Raw genomic sequence first — 14010 nt, 5'->3', positions numbered from 1 at the left:
CCATATCATCTAAGATATGCCTCATTCTAGATACAATTCTAATAAGTGTATGAGGTGGGTGTTATTTCTGTATTTCATTTTTATCTTATAAGTGTGCCAAGGGCATAAATGTAAGACGTGTGTTTGTTTCTCCCCACATTGCTGAAGGCACCCATAATGGTATAGGTATAGGAGGTAGCACATTTTAGAAGAGCTGAGCCAAGGTCTCGTAGAGAAGCCTTTGATTGGAGTATTTAACTGGCTCAGAGCGCTTGCTTACATGCTCAGCTGGCAAGGGGAGTGTGGCAGATAAGCTATAAATTAGCAGAGCGGATATGGAGGACTGAGGGGGAGACGAGCTTCTCCCTTAAATGCAGTTACATCTGTCGGCAGTGTGTGTTGATAACAGAATTGACTTTGAACTCTGTTCCGGGCTGCCCAAGTCAAGGCAACTAGACTCCAGCACACAACTGCCAATAACTCTGGGTGTGCAGTGTTCCAAACTAAAACACCGTACATCCAGACTCCTACCATCATGAACACTTCAAATAGGTTTTTTTTTTAATGCATTAGAAAAATATGCAAAATGAAATGTGTAAAGACCCATCCCAGACATAACAACTTAATCGGATTGAAGTTTTTATAATGCAAGGAGGTCTCAGACACTGGCTTACCTGAAGGGTTACACCATGAATAAACAGGCTTAACCCTACCACCTGATTGCTCTGCTCCTGTACTTTGGTTCCAGTACAGTCCAGGAAGCCTCAGATTGTTCGCTGTTGATAGGCTGAGAGCATCAGGTGATGCTCTCCTATCAGTAGCTCTCCATTCGCAAAACATAGTAAAAAAAAAAAAAAGGTATGTATCTTCAATCAGGAGGCCTCGGCCTGGAACAGAAATGAAGGGGCAAAGCAATTGGGCGGCAAATTGAAGACTTTGCGGTTAATCCCATTATATTGGATAAGTAGTTTTGCCACATTTCCAGTGAATAAACATGATAATTGTAACTGCGCAATAAACTGATGATAGCTGCAAACAGATTATTCACAGCCAAGTTCAATTTTGTGCAGAGAGCTTCAGACTGGGCATGAACACCTGAAGTTCAGGGGGTTCTTTCTACTTGTGTCTGGACTGTCCACATACAAAATAAATACCGTCAGCCTTGCAGAGAGAATTACATTTGCCTGTCTGACAGCTCGGTTGATGTGGTCCTGATACCGGAGAAACTGACGGAAGCCAAGCACAGAGAGATGGACACAGGTTTCTTCAGGAAGGAAGAGATTATTTATTCGGTTCACCGATCGGGACTCAGAGGGACTAATGTCACCAAAATACAACAAGTTCTGAGCCCCGGACAATAGTGCAGGCTCCTTATATAGGCACATAACTCCTCCCATAATAAGCTCTACCCGCACATTCTCTTAACCAATCAAAACATACAAGAATTAACTTCCTGCTTGACCGCATGGCTTGTCCAGCACAATGGAGGAGGGGAATACTATATCCGATATTCTCGCACATGCTCCGTACACTACTGATCGTATCTTTGCCACGTGCAACCAACCGACCGATACGCCAGTATATGCACGTACACATGCCACGTGGTAATCTCGGCCTACTAAATTTATTTTTAGTATTCCACCACATTCCCCCCTTTGATGCCTCTGATATTTCACAATTACTTGAGGCATCACTCAACCTTGGTTTGCATATACCTCAGGTTGCTATGAACTAGACCAGACTTTCCGATGATGTGAATCCCTCAACATTCCTCTTCCTGCATTGGTTCTCCCAGATCTAGAGCCTCATATTTATACATGGCCATTATATGTGCAGCAGCCTTTCTCTCTGCTATATTTTCTATAACGTTCTGCACAGACCTAACTACTAAAGGAATAAGACATGGCAGGAGTAGACACAACATTAAAATCAGCATGACTCCGCCTACCAATGCCTTAAGCCCTCCAAACTGCTCATACCAGTTACCAAACCAAGTACTTTGATTATACCCTTTCCATACCTGAGTAGGCACATGCGCTAGTTTAACCATATGGCTAGTAAGCTCAGCTATTGCTTGCCCTTTGTCATCTATTTGAAGACATCAATTGCTTAGGTTAAACTTCCCACATACACCTCCCTCTACTGCCAATAGGTAATCCAAAGCTAATCTATTTTGGTAAACTGCTGTCCTCATCCTGGTATTATGCTTCGCTAGAAGATTGAGCGCTTGTGAGGTCTCATTAGTAATTATCTCAACCACCGCCTGTAACCTTATGATGCGGTTGAGCATGTATATTGGGGTTCTATATCCGAAAGTACCATCCTCTGCCCAAGTGGCTGGCCCATAATAGTCTATAATACGCTGGGGAGGCCATTCATCATCTTCCCAGGCGCCTACCTCTATGGGTCCTCTTTTCTTCCTATGATTCACATCATACACTTTAACTCCCAAAGTCTCACCTGTTTCAATAGGCAACAAGAAGAAGGATGGTTTGAGCATACCTAACACACATGCCCCTTCCCAGTCCTGTGGTAACTCCGAATAGGCCTTCTTACCACAGATCCAGTACACATTTGCTGGGGCTCTCCAACTAGATGTGATGGATAAGTCAAACCATACGTCCTTTAAATTGGCATATCTTGCAAACGGGTTGGGTGGTTCTGAGACATTTGAAGCCGACCACCAGGTTGTATTTTTTGTATTATCATCATAAGCTTTTTGCCCTAGACAAGTTAATTCTCCTACAGAAGTATTAAACATTATTCCTTTCCTTGCTATGCAAATATAACCTATGATGGAGGTTTTTAATCTCCACTCTGATTTACCTCTAACACTCATCTGATAATCGGCTTGTGAAGATATTATTTGTTCAACTGCCTCAGAACCGGACATTACCTCCTTTGCTTCCCAAGGCCATTGGTCTCCCATGTTAGTACCTCCACACACATAGCAGTTGGTTACATTAAGACTACCAGCAATACTCTCAGCTAAATCTATAAACAGGTTTTTAGCATTATGGGGGATCTTATTATCTACACTCATCTCTTCATAAAAAGAATGGAATACCTGATGAGTTTGGGATGCTACGGTATCGGTCTCTATCCCTATAAACAATATTGTCCCAGGATCTAAACCCGTCCCATATATCTGAAACCCAAATAAGTTACCGAACCTGTCTAAGAATTGATCAGGATTATTTATAAGTATATGGACTGGGTTGCATTCCATAGACTTACAATATGGTTTGGTAGGCAACTTAGTAACAATCATATCCTTGTCTGCTGTCTGTCCCCAAGTTGCCCACCCCACACAAGACCAATATGGGCAATAATTATATTCCTTATCTGGGCATCTTGGACTTACGTACTTGTTTTTGCTACTGGGACAAATATATTTATCGTTAGACCCATACGTTCTCTCCCACTTAAGATCCCCACATACATTCCACGGCTTTCTACCACTTGATATCGCTTTACATGCATCAAATAGCAGAACACCCGAAGAATGTACGGTTTCTAACACAGTTTTATTTATTAGGGTCCCCTGTGGATCTCCATTCCTGAGGGTCAACCAAATTGTACGGGGTTGATACTCTGGATTGAAGCACTTGGGTTCTCCTACTCCTAAATGGCATACACTATATTCTATACCTAGGTATCTACACCTAGACACATATCCCTTACACTCATATTGTGAATGCCAAATTAGGGTCTGGGAAATATGATTACCTGTTATAGTAGTCTTAATGCAAACCTCACAGCTAGGAGTGTCGGTACCTCTACCTTCCTGAATGTAAAAAGACATATAAATAAACATTATCAATAACACTTCTTTCGTCAGCTGCATCCTCAGTCTTCGTCCGTGCGATGGCACCTCAGCTTCCAGGATGTAAGGGCTGCAGGGAATGGAGTTCTGCTCGTCTTCACAGGGGTCCCTTTGAGACACCCTGGCTTTTAATACGTTGGTGAGTGGTCAGGTGTTATTATGGCCGTCAAAACACTCACTTACCAATCTCTGTAAAAACAATAATTGTAATCCAAAATGGTTCCTCGTCACTCCGACTGAGTCGTGCGCTTTAACCGGATCTTGCAGGGATTCTCTTGATCTGTTGTAGCTTGCCAAGAATCTACTGCTGCTGGTTTAACCCTGGAGTGATGAATCCACGGAGTCACTTCGGCCACCTTTATTGCTGTAGGGGTAGACAAAAGAACAACAGAAGGACCCCTCCATTTAGGCCCTAACGGTATATTATTCCACTCTTTAATCCACACTTGGTCTCCTGGATGGTAACTATGAACAGGGGGATAAATATTCACAGGTAATCTATCTTGTACCCATTTCTGTACCTCCTCCATAGTTTTACCCAACTCTACAACCTGCTGCCGAGTAATTCCTTCTCCCAACTGACTCAAATCCCCCCTTAAGTTACCAAGTACGGGAGGTGGACGCCCATACATGATTTCAAAAGGAGAGAGACCCATCCTTCTGGTAGGTGTACTTCGAATACGCAACAGAGCTATAGGCAAAAGCACATTCCACTTGAGTTGGGTTTCCTGACACATTTTTGCCAACTGATTCTTAATAGTTCATTCTTTCTACTTTACCATAACTCTGAGGTCTATATGCTGTATGAAGCCTCCACTTAATACCAAGCATATGAGTCAGTTGTTGTAGGCACTGGTGAACAAAGGCTGGACCATTATCCGATCCTATAGAGCATGGTAGTCCATATTGGGGTATTATTTCTCGTAGCAGGAATCGCACAACTTCTCCTGCTTTCTCTGTACGAGTAGGACATGCTTCTACCCAGCCTGAATAGGTGCACACAACTACTAATAGGTAGCGATGTCCACCGGATTTAGGCATAACTGTATAGTCAATTTGTAGATCGGACATAGGGAGTCCCCCAATATACTGAACTCCTGGTGGACTGGTCCTTGCCTTGCATTATTTTTAGCACATGTTACACATCTTCGTACAATGGCTTGAGTTAAGTTGGACAATCTTGGTATGTAGAAATGTTTTCTGAGAGATTCTTCCATACTATCTCTTCCAGAATGTGTCCCGTTGTGATAGTTCTGGACAATTTCTACCGCTAGTGATGCTGGAATAACTATTCTCCCATCTTCTAACTGATACCATTTGTTCTCCAGGTACTTTCCAGGTTCAGTCCTTAACCACTCTTCTTCTTGATCTGTATAAACTGGAGTCCATTGAGACAGTGGACAGTACTGTGTTAATACTCCCACAGCCATTCTTCTTTGCTCGTGTACATATAAGTAGAATGGTCGTGTGTGATCAGGTAGACCTAATGCTGGGGCACTCATCAAAGCCTTCTTCACATCTTCAAATGCCTTTTGCTGTTCTGGGGTGTCACGACACTCCTTAGTCAATATGCCCTCGTGCAGTACTTGCACTCACCACTCTTTCTGTTTGGCACTGTTTCTCATTTCCTTTCGTTAGGCACTACACCTGGCCCTTGTTTAGCACCTATATATTCTGGTTTCTCCCCTCACTCCTGGTCAGATCATTATCCTCTATCCTTGACCCTGTACCTGCTGTTTCCTGGTTCCCGTGATTCTGGCTCCTTGCTCCTGTCTCCTGTGTCTTGTTTCCTGTGTATCCTGTGTATCCTGAGTATCCTGTGTTTCCTGATCCGGTGTTCCGATGTCCTTATGGTCCTGTGTCCTGTGCCTCCTGTTCCAGTGTTCGCCTGCAGTGTTCCTGTCTAGACTCCTTCTCCAGTGATTCTGACCTTGCTGCATTATTTCTGTGTGACCTGCTTAGGACTTTGCCCCTTGATGTTCATTTTGTACTTGGTGGCTGCACTCACCTGACTAAGCCTTTATCTTTGCCTAGGACTATCGTGGACTCTGCCTGCTCTATTGTATATATTGGGTTATTGTATATATTTATATATTTGTGGCATTGTCATATTTTGTTTTGTATATATTATATATATCTATATCCTTTTGGTTTGCCTTAATACATTTTCTTTATTACTCCATTTATCGTGTCCTAGAATTATTTCTCTACTAAGTTGGTTCCCACACTTAAAGGGACAGTGCTGTTGCAGGGCAGCACCCCTTCATGTCATGACAGAATGATCTGACCACTTGGAACCGGCAGAGTATAATGTCTAGGATCACAATGAAGAACCTTGTTGGTATTCATGCTGATTCACAGCAAGAGTGTGCTCTCATTGTGACTTGTTGTAATCAGTTAGGAAAAATTCAGCGGCAGATTGGAAAGGCCTCTAATTTATGCTTATCTATTATCGATGTCTCCTGTCAAATCCAGAAATCTGTATTATGTGGATTTATCTATGAACTTCAAACTTTTCACAAAAACATATGTGATTCATTGCTTTTTCAGTTACCTAATTGCGATATATGGTTGAGAGAGCCTCCTGTGATAAGTAGGGTGTATACACTTATCCGTATGTCTCTTAAAGAGATATCACATAAAAAATCTTTGTCATATTTGCAGAGACAAGTGAGGGTAATGCACAATAATCTTGTTGCCTTGTTACCTGAAGTGCAATTTATTATTGATCTTGTACAAGAAAGAATGACTGTCTTTATGCCTGATAATAATGATGGTATTCCCTTTTCTGATGTACATAGCATAACAAATCCTCCTGACTCTGACTTGGGAAAATGGCTTGTTGGTCCTCCCGACTGCAAAACCGAAGTCCCTCTGGAAATTAAAGCTGAATGCCTTCCTGCCCAAACAAAAGACGAAGATGTTGAGGGGTTATACAGCACTGGCGATCCCCTCATGGACCAAGTCTTTGATGAACTGGGTGCTCGTTGCATAGCAGCTTTAGAGGACGAGCAGTCTGAATGGGAAGGTAGTACCAGTACGCAGTTTCCTAATGTTGTCTCAGTACCAGAGACACATAGTACCCATATATTACCATCTCTTTTCTGCAAGATCCACTCGCCTATTCCCAAGGTGAAGCTACCGGCTACCAAGATGAACGATCTCAACACCGTTCAAGAGGGTACATGTCTGGTCAGAGAAAGTCTCAAGCAAACTCTGCCCAACCACGAAGCAGAAACAGACTCCCCTGAGTCTGCAACTAGAGATACGAATTCCTACCTCACCGTGCCAATTGAGGAGACCACCAGTGACCTGAACCAGGTAACAGGGTCTGATCTGAAGGCCTGTCCCACAAAGGACAATGCATCCGAACTAGAAGAGTCACCTATAAAAGGTGCTCCGGGTGATGCAAGTGACGACAAGGTTGGACCATTGAAATTGGGGACCAATCTCGTTGAAGGTGAATCTCCTGTCAAAAAGTCACCACGTAGGAGACGTGGTAAACGACCTACTTCTTTCAAGACACTGGCTGAGAAGGCTGAAGAACCAAAGGTGAAAACTTCAGAACAACCAGTGGAAGAAGAGGCTATTGTGCCAAAGGCAGCTCATGACGTTGATGTGGGGAGGCTTGATGATTCCAATTTTAACCCTTCTACCTCTGGGGGTTTGAAGATTGGCACCCCTCTCCCAACCGCAACTGTGGAAAATGAGTTGTCGCCAAGCAAAAAAGACAGTTATCTTCAAATAGAAGACAAAGACTCAAACTGGGTGCAACGTGACAAACCCGTGATGGATCAGCCGCTTAACCAAACGCCAAAGGAAAGGAGTGTAACCGAACAAGGAGGTACCTGTTCCCATGATGAAGGAAGCTCCTTCTATGACATTTCAGTTACCATGATGTCTATCACTCCCCCTAAACTCCAGCAAGTATTAAATGAAGACTTGCCTTCAGTTGAAAGTCTATCTACGACAAATAAAGAACTACCTCGAGCTGAGTTCACAAGGGAAGAAGAGAATGACTTCATTAACCAGGTATCTCTAGCCGCTACAGAAAAATGTCAATTTGAGAGAGAGTCGTCTCTGCTTCGGTTAGCCCCGTGCTCGGAGAAATTTGGGGAACCCTTCCTTGATGCATATCTGCGGTCTGTGGAGGAAGGCTCGCAGAATGTTCTTGATCCTGTACCTATTAATTTAGGGGATTCTCCTTGTTTGGTTCCAGTGGTACCTACCCAAGATTACGCAGAGACTGTTCTCCCTTCGACTGAAGTTGCATCGCAGTCTTTGTTCCGAGGATCCCACAAGCCAGAAACCAAGTCAGACCCAGGACTTCTAAGTGATGAACCTGTTACTAGCAATAGTCCCAGATCTAGTGGGTTAACACATTTGTCGGTCACTGGTATGGAGTGTTTCTTATCTTATGTGCCTTTACCTTCTGTTTCTGTGTCTGCCCTTCTATTGCTAAATGTTACTCTACAGTCCTTGCTTTTGTATGTTTCTATTCTGCCTCGTTGGTTTCTCCCATGGGATTGTCCACCTCTCATTCCTCCTAAGCCTCCTCCTTGTTTTCCTCTACTGGTTGGGTGGCCCTGATTTTCTTCTGTCACCCGTGGGGGATCTTTGGGTTTTGGAGCGCCGGGAGTCGCTCCTTAAGGGGGGGGTACTGTCACGACACTCCTTAGTCAATATGCCCTCGTGCAGTACTTGCACTCACCACTCTTTCTGTTTGGCACTGTTTCTCATTTCCTTTCGTTAGGCACTACACCTGGCCCTTGTTTAGCACCTATATATTCTGGTTTCTCCCCTCACTCCTGGTCAGATCATTATCCTCTATCCTTGACCCTGTACCTGCTGTTTCCTGGTTCCCGTGATTCTGGCTCCTTGCTCCTGTCTCCTGTGTCTTGTTTCCTGTGTATCCTGTGTATCCTGAGTATCCTGTGTTTCCTGATCCGGTGTTCCGATGTCCTTATGGTCCTGTGTCCTGTGCCTCCTGTTCCAGTGTTCGCCTGCAGTGTTCCTGTCTAGACTCCTTCTCCAGTGATTCTGACCTTGCTGCATTATTTCTGTGTGACCTGCTTAGGACTTTGCCCCTTGATGTTCATTTTGTACTTGGTGGCTGCACTCACCTGACTAAGCCTTTATCTTTGCCTAGGACTATCGTGGACTCTGCCTGCTCTATTGTATATATTGGGTTATTGTATATATTTATATATTTGTGGCATTGTCATATTTTGTTTTGTATATATTATATATATCTATATCCTTTTGGTTTGCCTTAATACATTTTCTTTATTACTCCATTTATCGTGTCCTAGAATTATTTCTCTACTAAGTTGGTTCCCACACTTAAAGGGACAGTGCTGTTGCAGGGCAGCACCCCTTCATGTCATGACATGGGGTCCATAGGAAGGGATTGTGTTCTGTACCCTTGATAGCTGCATACAGAGGTTTTGCCAATATCGCATAACTGGGAATCCATATCCTACAGAAGCCTGCTGCCCCCAAGAACTCTCGCACTTGTCTTCTATTCTTGGGTATTGGTATTTGGCATACAGCTTCTTTTCTCTCTGGCCCCATTATTCTTTGACCTTCAGAGATATGGAATCCCAGATATTTGACAGTTGGCAGACACAACTGAGCCTTCTTCCTGGACACCTTGTATCCTGCCTTCCAGAGAATGTGTAGTAGATCATGTGTTGCTTGCTGACATATTTCTCTTGTAACTGCGGCTATCAACAAATCATCTACATATTGTAATAATACACACTCTCCTGGGATGGACTTGAAATCCAGTAAGTCCTGACTTAAAGCTGAACCAAATAGGGTAGGTGAATTTTTAAACCCTTGGGGCAGTCTTGTCCAAGTCATCTGGCGTTTCGAGCCCGTTACAGCATTTTCCCATTGGAATGCAAAGATACACTGGCTTTCTGCAGCAATTCAGAGGCAAAAGAAGGCATCTTTGAGATCTAAGACTGTAAAGTAGGTAGCCCCACCCGGAATTAAAGCAAGCAGGTTATACGGATTGGGCACAACTGGGTGTATACTTACAACCGCATCATTGACTGCTCTCAAGTCCTGCGCAGGGCGATACTCATCTGTACCGGGCTTTTGAACAGGCAGCAATGGGGTGTTCCAGGGGGAAGTACAGAATTTTAGGATACCATACCGTATGAACTTATCCAGATACGATTGGATATTCTTCTTAGCCTTCTGCGGGATATGATATTGCCGTAGGCTCACTGGATAAACCCCAAGTTTTAGTTAAATTCGAATGGGTGGAATATTGCGGGCAAGTCCTGGTGGGTTGTTCTCTGCCCAAACTCCTGGTATATTGAATAAGGATTCATCACTCTTAGGGTTTTGGCTAGTCAACGCTGTATAAAGTCGCCACTCTTCTTCCTTTGGTACTGATAATGTCATAATACCTGAAGGTCCATTAAACTTTAAAGATGTTGTTCCATTTGGTAGGAACGTTATCTGCGCTTGTAGTTTTGATAGCAAATCACGTCCTAGCAACTGGACTGGACATTCAGGCATATAAAGGAATTGATGTTTCACTATGTGGCCTCCCAATGTACAGAGTCGACTTTTAAGAACCGGTTTTGCAACACTCCTTCCAGTTGCTCCTATTACGGTGATGGTTCTTCCAGATGGAGGAGCAACTAGGTCAGTCACCACCGAATGTTCAGCACCAGTATCAATCATGAATGCACTCCTTTTTCCCCCTATTGATACTTCGACCATAGGCTCCGCTCGGCCAAGGGGGATGGAGCCCGGTCGGTATCAATAGTCATCCATGACCGTGTCAGCCAATCCTACAAAGTCCCTATCTTCTCTATCGCGGGATCTCTGCGCTGCGGGATAATATCTATCTTCCCTAACACTTCCTCTGTTACCATTACTCCCTCCGGGACCTCCTCTACCTCTCGCTCTGCCTCTATAATTTCCATATCCTGCCCTGGGTCGGTCTCTCTCATACTGTTCCCTTTGTGGACACTCACTTCTCCAATGCCCTTCTTCTCTACAGTATGCGCATTGATTCCTACTCAGGGGTTCCCTATTCCACTTACTATCGCCTCTATCCGGTCCCCGTCTGTCTACGCCTGCGATCGCTACCGCTAGCATATCCGCCTTTTTACGCATCTTGCGCTCTTCCTCTTTCTCAGTCTCCGATTCTCTGTTCATGTACACTTTATTAGCTACCTCCATTAGTTGGATGATGGACATTCCTACAAACCCTTCTAACTTTTGTAGCTTGCGCTTAATATCTCCGTAGGCTTGGCTGACAAAGGCAGAGTTAACCATTCGGGAATTCTCAGGGGCCTCCGGATTAAAGGGGGTATACAAGCGGTATGCCTCCAGTAATCGGTCATAAAAGACACTGGCCGATTCATCACTTTTCTGTAACACCTCAGCCGTCTTAGACATATTTATAGCTTTCTTTCCTCCGGCTTTCATACCAGCAATTATAGCGTCTCTATAGGCTTTTAAATGAATCATATCTGCGCCATTAATATTCCATTCAGGATCAGTGTTCGGATAATGGGCTGCGGCCCATGCTGCTGGATTAGCTTGATTTAATGTACGGGCTTCTTCTTCCAGCGCTTTAATGGCCGCTTGGTTTATCCTAGTCCTCTCCTCGTTGTTAAATAATGTCATTAATAATTGCTGGCAATCAGCCCAAGTAGGATTATGCGTCTGGACTATTGAGGTTTGTCGGTGTACGAGGAATTATGGGTTTTCCAATTTAAGAGATCGGTAGTCGTAAACGGGACGTATACAAAGACTGGGTCAGCATATATTAATTGGCCTTCATCCAGGGGCGTATTAGCCGCGAGGCAAACAAGGCATTTGCCTTGGGCGGCATTTTCCAGGGGGCGGCAAAAAAGCCGCCCCCAAATGCCCAAGGCAAATGTCTTGTTAGCCTTGCGGCTAACAGACATGCCGGCAGGCTGCTGGGCGATCGGGCGGCACTGCCTGGTGGGCGGGCGGCCGGCCGGCGAGGGAGCACTTCCCCTGAGCTGTCTGTTCAGCTCCCTCGCCAGCCGCAGAGTGAGGCTGGGAGGCGGAGCCGGAATATGACGTCATATTCCGGCTCCCAGCCTCACTCTGAGGCGCGCGAGGGAGCTGAACAGACAGCTCAGGGGAAGTGCTCCCTCGCCGGCCGCCCGCCCGCCAGGCAGTGCCGCCCGATCACCCAGCAGCCACTGGACCACCAGGGAGGAAGAGACACCCCCCCTCCCCAGCATTCCCAAAGGTAAGGAGGCTGGGGGGGGAGGAGGGTGTTAAATAAAAAAAAAATTTGTGAAAAAAAAAATAAAAAAAAATGTGTTAACATTTTTTTTTTTTTTTAAATGTGTTAAAAATAAAATTAAAAAAATGTGTTAATGTGGGTGGGTGAGTGTGTGTCTGTTAGTGTGTGTGTGTGTCAGTGTGTGTGTCTGTTAGTGTGTGTGTGTCTGTTAGTGTTTGTGTCTGTTAGTGTGTGTGTCAGTGTGTGTGTCTGTTAGTGTTTGTGTCTGTTAGTGTGTGTCTGTTAGTGTTTCTGTCTGTGTCTGTTAGTGTGTGTCTGTGTCTGTTAGTGTGTGTGTCTGTTAGTGTGTGTGTCTGTTAGTGTGTGTGTGTGGCTGTTAGTGTGTGTGTGTCTGTTAGTGTGTGTGTGTCTGTTAGTGTGTGTTTGCCTGTGAGTGTATGTGTATGTTAGTGAGTGTGTGTGTGTGCTAGTTTGTGTCTGCTAGTGAGTGAGTGTGTGTCTGTTAGTGTGTGTCTGTTAGTGAGTGTTTGTTAGTGTGTGTCTGTTAGCGAGTGTGTGTTTCTGTTAGCTAGTGTATGCGTATCTGTCAGTGAATGTGTGTGTGTGTATTTAGAATGCGGGTCGGGGGGAGAGGTTGGGTCGGGGTGGGAGGGGGGGCGCCTGAGTTTTGTCCTGTCTAGGGCAGCACAAAACCAGGATACACCACTGCCTTCATCATTAAGGTGTGCTGAGCCGGGAGCTAAACGAAGTGGCATTTGATAATGTCGGGGCTTGAGAGTACCGGTCAGTTGTCGGGTTAGTATGGGGCTTCGTTGAGGTGCGTCGGTTAGGGGTACCATTCGAGGGGTAGTAAGGCATGGGGATGGGGAAGCTTTATTGTGGGGAAGATCGGTGAATAAAATATTCCGGGCCGGGCTAGGGGAAGCCTGACCGGAAGCTTGATATGGCGTCAAATCAGGATATGTGGGTTTAACGGGGGTTGGTACCGGAAGGGGAGGTTTAGTAATAAGGGGGATGGACTCTGAACTAGAAGAGGAAGTAGATGGGGACAACGGGGAAAGGGGTGTAGTGCTTCCTGTATCACTTCCCCTTCCTCTTCCTGTGGAGGAGGAGTAAGGGGGAGGCATAGGGATCTCGGACTCAGGGGGCGTGTCCAAAATGGGCGTAATCATGGCCCTAGTGGACAAACGAGTCCTGGCCACCATGAGGCGACATTGCTCCTCGTGGCATATTCGGATCCATCTTGGCGAGTCGTTTACAGCCTGCCTCCAACAATCAATGTATGGAAACTGTCCGTAAAGTTCAGGCCTACCTGATACAGCCACGTGTACACGCTGTACCAGATTAGGATCTAAACTGCCACGTGGCGGCCATGCGGCAACCAAAGTAGGCCATTCCCTAGTACATAAAGTAATCAAGCGTGCAGGAGACATTTTAACCCCAAAATCACATTTTGTAAATCCCTTTTTAAAATTCTTTAGCATACATCCTAAGGGATCCAAAATCGTTGACTCCGACGCGCCCATACTTAACAATGGAGCGTCGTTTCCAACGAATGCTATACACACACTCTATCAACGGTCACACCCGTTCCCTTGGCAACAGCACCACGTGATACAGTTACCAAGTGAAACGCACACAACAAAAACACTCAGGGAATTCCCGTACACACACAGCTGTTACACCAGTCACTAAATAATAGATACTATGCCCTTTGGCGAAACTATACAGTCACCCACGCTATAATTCCCTATATATGAATTACCTGTCTATAACATACCCCAGTAACATCGTCTTTACAAACAGCAGTTACAGTACGGTTAGCATAGGTCAAAGTACAATTTAAGGTCACAGCACAATTAGTAAGTGATTATGGTGTTAGACATGCAATATAAACGACAATTATTAGTACTTATATACAGTGTCAGTAATTATACAGGGTTATGGTACCGTG

Source organism: Pelobates fuscus, chromosome 7 (assembly GCF_036172605.1).
Source record: "Pelobates fuscus isolate aPelFus1 chromosome 7, aPelFus1.pri, whole genome shotgun sequence".
NCBI classification, from domain to species: domain Eukaryota; kingdom Metazoa; phylum Chordata; class Amphibia; order Anura; family Pelobatidae; genus Pelobates; species Pelobates fuscus.
This window is presented reverse-complemented; position numbering follows the sequence as displayed.